At 33.2% G+C, this 9,856-nt stretch overlaps 1 pseudogene; it reads right to left on the reverse strand.

The window, feature by feature from the left end:
- Window positions 1–3,454: 3,454 nt before the first annotated feature.
- On the reverse strand, window positions 3,455–3,676 carry LOC110596673 (annotated as a pseudogene).
- Between the last annotated feature and the right edge of the window lie 6,180 nt (window positions 3,677–9,856).

Genomic DNA, 9,856 nt, shown 5'->3' on the forward strand with positions numbered 1-9,856 from the left:
ACCTACTTGACAGGGTGAGGATTAAAAGAGTAGACTTTCTCACAGGGCTGTGTAGGGAAACATAGGCATATTATATTTTTATTTCAGAGTTCAGAACATTATATTCAGTAACTTTAACTAAATTTAAATTCAGTAAATATTTTTATAATTATTATAATACCTTAAAATACAGTATTGGATTTTATTTCTTATCATCCCCTTCACCTTTCATCCTTTATTTGTTCTGTAAATACTACAGTAGTATCCATTGCATCTATTGTTATCTATTCAACTTTGTTGGGAAATTCAGAAACAGCCAAAATAATCACTGAGCAGGTAGGCGATGAAAATGTGAGAATCTGAGACTTGACAGTTATTGAATATATTGTGATTGGACAGTTTGACAAATATATAAGCATTTTAATGTGATAGGAAGAAATGAAAATTTATCTCCATTTGCTTGGTTCCAACTGATATCATTGCTTTTCCAATCATTTTCAAATGAGGTAAGGGCATTTGTACACTAGGATATTTCTTTTTATACATGTTATTTTTTCCCAAATGCTTTCTATGAAATAGATACAACATTTCACTTGTCTGTATCACTTGGGTACAAATGTGTTTCAGAATTGTTGTTTTCTCATATGGTGATTATTATCAAACACTTCTATCAAGGATTGGGGAAGTGTTCAGTTATCAAAATCATTACTATTTAGTGAGTACATATATAATGTATCTGTTATATATATGTTGTATCTAATATTAAATATATATGGATAATACATGTATATGTATACAATATATATAGATAATACATGGAGAACCAAGGTATTTATATACAGAGGGAACTTACTGTGTATACACATACACACATGCACACACACACACATGCATACATATACAGTCAGTCCCCTACATATGAACAAGTTTCGTTCAAAAAACATGTTTGTAAGTTCAATTCATTCATAAGTCTAACAAAGTTACCCTTGGTACCCAACTAATACAATCAGCTATATAGTACTATAAGTACTGTACTCTAATAGGTTTATATAATACTGTTTACACAAATAATACATAAAAACAAATATACAGTACTGTACAGTAAAGTAGACAAAAGAACAGTTTCTGTATATTGGAGAGAAGGTGGAGTTTGCACTTTCAGTTACATTAACTGTTTGCTAAAGCAATAATACAAAATACTCTATGGATAAGCATATCTGAAGTCACATTCTCTAATATGTATTATTCATAATGTCTAGGAAATTTCAAAATTATTTAATATACTTAGAAGCAAGTAAACATGACCTATACTCAAGGGAAAGACAATCAGTGGCTACTGACCCAGAGAGGATATATATTGTCAATATTATAAGACAAAAAAATTTTTTTTTAATGAGCAGATAAGAATTTTAAAGCAGCTAGTATAATTATACTTCAATGTAACCAATAGTTATATATAACTATTTACAATCAATAAAAAGGTAGGCAGTTTCAGCAGAGGACTGGAAACTATAAAAAAATCTTTAGAACTGAGAAATAGAGTATCTAGAAACTCCACTAGGTGGGCTTAATAGCAAAATGAAGAAGACAGAGGAAATAGTTGGTGGATGTGTAAATAAATCAACAGAAATTATTCAGTGTGAGGAATAATAGGAAAAAAAGATTGGGAGTATGAAAGAACAAATCTTCAGAGATATGTGGGAAGCCATAAAAAGATCTAACATCATGTAATTGGAGTTTTAGAAGGAGAATAAAGAAAAACAAGGGCAGAAAATTATTTAAAGACATAATGACTTAAATTGTTTAACATTTGGTGAAAGATATAAATATACATATTTGAGTAACTCAGCCTAGGACCACAAGGGAACTTGTTTAAGAGCAAAGATAAAGAGATTGAAAACATTCTGAAATAAATGATACATTATAGACAGGAGAAAAATGATAGGCTTGACAACTGACTATCCATCAGAAATGATGGAGACCAGAAGACAATGGAACAATTTCATTAAAGCACAGGGTAGAGAAAAACTTGTTAACTCAGAATCTTATATTTAACATTTATTTAAGCATTATTTTAAGATAAATTAAATATATGAGAGCTTTTAACCAGCAGACCTTCACAAGAAATGTTCTGGACAAATCTTATAATTGAAGGGGAAACATAAGAAAGTTGGATAATTGGGAAAGAACGAAGAGCACTAGAAATGTGAGAATAAATATAGGGCTATTTTTGCTCTTAGTTTTTAAAAAGACATATGAATCTAAAGCAAAAATTATAACTGTGTCTTTTGAGGTTCAATATATATGTAGCTGTAACATATATTTTACCTGTAGAATAGTGGATAGAGAAGAGGATGAACGACCTATTCTGTTGCAAGCTTTCTACATTTTATGTGAACTAGTACAATATGAATAGACTGAAATGTCAAGGATATATATTTTAATCTCTGTAACAACTACTCAAAATGTAAAATCTCTACTCATATACCTTAACTTATGATGGGATTACATTCTGATAAATCTTTCATAAGTTAAAATAAATTGAAATGCATAAGTTGAAAATACATTTAGTGCTGACAAAAGAGCAGAGAGTTTCTAATTCACAATAGCCCAACTTTGGATTTTCTGACTTTAAGATGGTGCAAAGGTAACATGTATTCACTATAAGTCATAATCTCATCATAATTCATAGGGATCTCCTCAACTTTTGATGTGCGTATGTCCTGACAAACTCATCCTAAGTTGAAAAATCATAAGCTGAACCATTATAAGTTGGAAACTATCTGTAATTTCAAAGACAATAGAGACATTCAAATGGAATTTCTATAAAACAGACAATTCCAAATGTGACAAAAAGGAAGAACAGAAGAACAAGAAAATAAAAATAGGTCACAAACAGAAAAAAAAAAGTAAATCATTAAAATACTATAATTAAAAGACAGAGATTGTCAGATTGAATAAAAAGGACTCAATTATATTCTGTATATTCTGTATAAAATAGTCACGCTTATATGTAAAAACACAGATGGCTTGAAAGTAAATAAGTGAAAGAAATGCTAGGCAAACTAAGCATAAGAAGACTGGAGTAACTATATTAACATCAGATAAATATAGTAAGACAAAAAGATTTACAGGCATACCTTGATTTATTGTGCTTAACTTTATTGCAGATCTTATGATGGTTTTTACAAATTGAAGGCTTATTGTAACCCCCCATCGAGCTAGTAAATCAGTGACATTTTTCCAATAACATGCTCACTTTGTATCTCCGTGTCACTTTTAGTAATTCTCACAATATTTCAAACTTTTTCTTTTCTTTTCTATTTTTTTCTTTTTTTTGGCAGTCACACATCTGTCTTTATTGTAAGCAGTAAGTGGGAAGCTTCCAGCACAGTGAAAAAATTAATTTACAAAATCAGGGATTTAGGGAAACCACCTGGCTGGTACCCTTGGGAGCTCACACATAGATGCTGACTCAGAGCAGCAGGAAGATGACTTCAAAGCTCATGAAAAGCGAGGCCACCAGGGAGATGAGGAGTTCTTTGTAGATATCGCAAGTGTACTTGGTGAAGGTGACCTCATATACGAAGAACCAGGTGGTGAAGAGCATGCCAGTGGCCAAGAGCACCACGGTCAAATATGGGAAGACCGCCAGGTTCATTCGGCTGGTATATCTGCTCATAGCCTTGATCTCCATTTTGCCGGGCTCTGAGTGAGCCGCCCATCCGCCACCAGAAAAACACAAACTTTTCCTTTATGGTATCTGTTATGGTGATCTGTAATCAGTGTTGATGTTATCATTGTAATTGTTTTGGGGCACTATGAGCTGTGCCCATATATGATGGCAAATGTAATCAATAAATGTTGTGTGTGTTCTGACTATTCCATTGGCTAGCCATTTTCCCATCTTTCTCCCTCTCCTTGGGCTTTCCCATTCCCTGAGACACAAAAATATTAAAAATAATAACCTAATGTAAAGTTACAATTAATAACCCTAAAATGAACTCTAAGCTTCAAGTGAGAAAAATACATGTCTCTCACTCTAAATAAGAAGCTAGATATGATTAAGTTTAGTAAGGAAGTTATATAGAAAGCTGCGATAGGCCAAAGGTGAGACCTCTTGCACCAAACATCTACCTAAGTTGTAGATGCAAAGGAAAAAATTATTGAAGGAAATTAAAAGTGCTGCTCCAGCAAACACACAAGTGGTGTGAAAGCAAAACACCTTTATTGCTGATCATGGAGAAAGTTTCGGTGGTCTGAAGAAAAGATCCTCAACATTCCCTTAAGCCAAAACTTAATACAGAGCAAAGCCCTAACTCTCTATGAAGGCTGAGAGAGGTAAGGAAGCCGCAGAAGAAAAGTTGGAAGCTGGAAGAGGTTGGTTTATGAGGCTTAGGGAAAGAAGCAATCTCTATTACATAAAAGTTCAAGATGAAGCAGGAAGTGCTGATGTAGAATCTGAAGCAAGTTATCCAGAATATCTACTTAAGATAATTAATGAAGTTTGCTACACTAAACAACAGATTTTAAATATAGACAAACTGAACTTCTACTGGGAGAAGATATCATCTAGAACTTTTATAGCTAGACGGAAGAAGTAGATGCCTAGCTTCAAGGCTTCTAAAAACACGCTGGCTCTCTGGGTCTAAGGTAGCTGGTGTATTTAAATTGAAGCAAAAGCTCATTTACTATTCTGAAAATCTTAGGCTCCTTAAAAAATGATGCTAAATCTACTCTTCCTGTATTCTATAAATGAAATAACAAAGCCTGGAGGATAACACATCTGTTATATCATGATTTGCTGAATATTTTAAGTCCACTTTTGAGTCCTATTGCTCAGACAAAAGATTCAAAATATTAATGCTCATTGACAATGAACTTCATCATCAAGAGCTCTGATGGAGATATACGAGGAGATAAATGTTGTTTTGTGCCTGCTAATGCAACATCCATTCTGCAACCAGTGGTTCAAGGAGTAATTTCAAATTTCGAGTCTTATTTTTTAAGAATTACATGTCATAAGGCTATAGTTACCATAGATAGTGATTCTTCTTATGGACCTGGGGAAAATAAATTGAAAACTTTCTGAAAATAATTTATCATTCTAGTTGCCATTGAGTGCTTTCATGATTTGTAGAAGGAGGTAAAGATTTGAATATTAACAAGATTTTGGAAGAAGTTGACTCCAACTCATGAATGACATTGAGAGTTTCAAATCTTCAGTGGAGGAAGTACTTGCAGATACGTCAGAAATAGCAAGAGAACTAGAAGTGAAACCTGAAGATGTGACCAAATTGCTACAATAACATAATAAAACTTGAATGGATGAGGAGTTGCTTCTTAGTTTTTTTGAGATGAAATCTACTCTTGTGAAGATGTTGTGAACATTGTTAACATGGCAAGGATTTAGAATATTATATAAACTTAGTTGCTAAAGCAGTGGCAGGTTTTGAGATGACTGACTTCAATTTTAAAGGAAGTTCTGCTGTGGGTAAAATGATATCAAACAGCATTGCATGCTACAGAGAAATCTTGCATGAAGGGTAAAGTGAATTTATGTGACCAAATTCACTGTTATCCTGCTTTAAGAAATTGCCACAGCCTCTTCAACCTTCAGCAACTACCACCCTCATCATTCACAGTCATCAATGTTGTGAGAAGACGCCCCTCCAGCAAAAAAGTTATAACTCACTGAAAGCTCAAATGATTGTTAGGATTTTTAACAATAAAGTATTATTAATTAAAGTGTGTGCATCCTTTTTTAGACTTGCTGCTATTGCATACTTAATAGACTAGAGTGCAGTAGAAACAGTTTTTATATGCATTGGAAAATAAAAAAATTTGTGTGATTCATTCTATTGTGATATTCACTTTATAATTCTCTGGAAAAAATCTGCATTATCTTTGAGCTATGCCTGTGCTAAAGATAAGAGAAAATATCTGTGTGGCAAAAAAATAAGGAATACATGATAATCCTAAATGTATATGTATTTAATAATAAAGATTCCAACTGCATAGAACAAAAGTTGTCAGAACTGGGAGATGAAATTATCAGTTCCACAGAGTTGAAGATATTTGAGTCTCCTCTGTCAAAAATGGATCAAGCGTTAGAGCAGAAAAAAAATCAGTAACAAAATGGAGATCTAAATAACATTAACAACCACCTTGTACTAACTGATAATTTCAGGTCATAATTATTTTCAAATGAGTTATTAAAAAATTTAGGTTTTCAAAGCTTTTTAGATTTTTAATTGCAGGTGGGAGAGGATGGACTTGATTTATCAACATCATTTGACAGATGAAAATTAAGTGCATAGTAGTTATGTCACTAAGAGAGAGTTTCTGTATTTGAATTCAGGTCTATTTGATTCCAGTGTCCTTTAAAATGTTCCATATATCCTTATTTTTTTAGATGGCACCCAGTATTATGACTTTACTGTCTATATGCTGATGTCCTCATTTCCAGATAGTGGCTTTAATCTCTGTCTCCATCGATACTTGACATCTCCTTTTTACTTCTTAAATATAACATGTCCAAAACAGAGTTCCTCAATTTTATTTCCAAAGCTGTTCCTACTATTTTTCCAATCTTATTAAGTGGTATCTTTCTATTTGTTTAGGCTAGAATGTACCTTGACACCTATTTCAGTTCTTCGTTTTCAACCACTTCCAGAATCTAACCACTTCTCATTATTTCTACTACTACTACCTTGGTCCAAGCCACTACCAGTTCTTACTTGCATAATTTGTCAACTGGTATTAATTTTCTTCTGACGCTTAACAGATTATCACAGACTTAGCTACTTTTAAATAAAGCTGTTTATTATCTGTACAATGACCATGTGCATACCTAACCCCGAATTGTACCCCACATCTTTAAAATAATAAGTAAGAAAATAAATAAATAATTATGAAGAAAGCTATGTATTATTTTATGATTCTGGATGTCAGAAGTCCAAGCAAACTGTGGCTCAGCTGGTTCTCTACTTCAGATTTCAAAAGGATAGAATCAGAGTATCAACAAAGCTAAATTTGTTTCTGTAAGTGCTGAGGATAAACCTGGTTTTAAGCTCATTCAGGTTGTTGGCAGATTTCAACTTCACGTTTCTGTAGGACTGAGAGCCCTGTTACCTTCCTGGACATTGGGTGGGGCTGGTTCTCAGCTTCTAGAGGCCACCAGAATCCCTTGGCTCATGGTCCCCTTCCTCCACCTTCAAAGCCAGTTACAGCAGGTCACGTTCTTCTCATACTTTAAATTTCTCTGACCTCTCCTTTTGCTCTTCTCCCTTACTGACTGTTCTGCTTTTCCTGAGGGTGCATATGATTACAGACTATACCTGGATAATGCAAGACAAACTCCCTATTTTAAGGCCAGCTGATTAGGAGTCTTAATGCTATTTGCAAAGTCCCTTCACAGCAGTATGTAGATTAGGGTTTGATCAAATTAACAAGGGATTAGATTCTCAATGGAACACCTTTAGAATTCTGTCTACCACACCATTCTTTTAGATTTTCTCCTTGCTGTCCACTCTCTTCCTAAGAGTATTTTCTAAATGCAGCAGCCAGACTAGTCACTTTAAAAAATAAGTAAGATCATTTTTGCCTAAAACTTCAAATCTTATTATCTTTTGCAGAGTAAAAGCCAGTTTGGTTCTAAAAGCCCACAAAGCCTACGTGATCTTTAACCTCTTATTATTCTATGCATTTCATCTGCAAATGCTCTTCTGCTCATGGTATCTCATTCCTTCTCACCTCTTTGCTATTAACAAGCACTCCAAGCTTTCCTTTGTACTTGCTTGTCTCTGCAGAGAACATTCTTTCCCTATATATGCAGATGACTCACTTCCTCACTTCATTCTTGTTTTGATATCCCATTATCATAGAGACATTCCTTGACCACCCCTTCTAAGCATGCACCCCTATTACTCTCCTACTCATCCTTATCTAATTCATTTTCCCCCAACACATTATCAGTAATTTATTTTTCCCACTATATTACCATTAATTTTATTTTCTGCCTTCTCTCCTTTTTAAATAGAATTGAATTCTGAGAAGGAAGGAACTTTGTTGGCTTGAATTTCTCTCTATTCCAAGATCCCAGAGTGATGCCTGTTATGTAGCATGTTCTCTGAAAATATTTGTTGAATAAATAAACCCCATTTCAATTTGCTTTTCTTTTTTTCTCTTCCTATTTGGATTCATATTTTTTTGAAAGTTTAAACATGTTTACAAAATTCAGAGAACAGTGAAGCAAACACTTGTGTACTTACTAACTAGATCTAACAAGTATTTATCTTTTGCTGTTTCCTTTAAAATATGATTTTATATAAATTAAACAACTTATATATCACACATGCAATTTAAGTACTATTGCCCTCTACGGAGCAAAATTCCCCTGCTAAACTAGAGATAGCACTATCATAAAAAGTTTGATAAAGACAATGTGGTATTGGCAGAAAAATAGAAAATAGATAATTGGAACAGAGTAGATAATCCAGAAAGACACCCACACAAATGTGACTGACTAATTTTTGACAAAGGTAAAAAAGCAATTCAATGGGGGCAAGAATAGACTTTTAAACAAAGTTGCTGGACCAATTGGACATTAATAGACAAAATCCTCCCTGAATCTTCATAAATCTTGCACTTTATTAAAAAACTAATTCAGCAGGGTTTATGGATATACATAGAAAATATAAAACTATAAAACTTTTAGAAAAAAATAGGAGAAAATCTTTAAGATCTAGAGTCAAGTCAAGAATTCTTATACTTAATACCAAAGGATGTCCTCTAGAATAAAAATTGGAATAATAGAAACGCGTCAAAATTAAATACTTTTGCTCTGTGAAAAACCTTGTCAAGAGGATGAAAGGACAAGATATAGACTCGGAGACAATATATGGCTTAAACCACATATTTGACAAAAAAACCAGTGTCTAAAATATTAATACATAATTCTCAAACTCAACAGTGAAATAATCCAATTAGAAAATGAACAAAAAAATACACAGGCATTTTAATGAACAGTATATATAGATGATCATAAGCATATGAAAATATGTTCAATATTATTACCATTAGGAAATTGCAAACAAAAAACCCCAGTGAGATACCACTATACATGTATCAGAATGGCTAAAATAAAAAATAGTGGTAACAACAAATGCCAGTAAGGATGTGGTAATACTGGATTATACATACATTGCTAGTGGGAATGTAAACTGGTGCAGCTTCCCTGGAAGACAGTTTGGCAATTTCTTATAAAAGTATATATGTAATTACCAAGTTACCTACCAATGCATTCTTGGTCATTTATCCCAGAGAATTGTCAACTTATGTTCTCACAAAAGCATGTATGAAAATGTTCTTAGCAGTCTTTACAATACCACAAACTGGAAATGTTCAAGTGTTTCTGAATAGGTGAATGGTTTAACAATTTGGTACATGCAAACCATAGAGTACTATTCTGCATTGAAAAAGTTATTGATATACATAATAACTTGGGTGAATCTCTAAGAAATTATTCTCAGTAAAAAGAAGAAAAATGTCAGTCTCAAAAGTTTACATACTATATGGTTCCACTTGTAAAACACTTTTGAAATTACACATTTAAAAAAATAGAAATCATATTAGTGATTGCCACAGGTTCACAATGAAGGGAGAGAGACGGAAGGGAGGTGGGTGTCATTCTAAAAGGGAATGGGATCTTTGTGGTTATAAACCTGCTTCGCATTTTGACCTGGTGGTAGATACATAAACCTACACATGTGATAAGTTGTTTAGAACACACACACACACGTGTCCAAGATAAAGTAGGGGAAATCCAAACAAAACCTGGGAATGTTGTCAAATTTAATATTCTAGTTGTTATGTT

This window comes from Carlito syrichta, unplaced genomic scaffold (genome assembly GCF_000164805.1).
Source record: "Carlito syrichta isolate Samal-C Ts95f unplaced genomic scaffold, Tarsius_syrichta-2.0.1 Scaffold312088, whole genome shotgun sequence".
NCBI classification, from domain to species: Eukaryota; Metazoa; Chordata; class Mammalia; order Primates; family Tarsiidae; genus Carlito; species Carlito syrichta.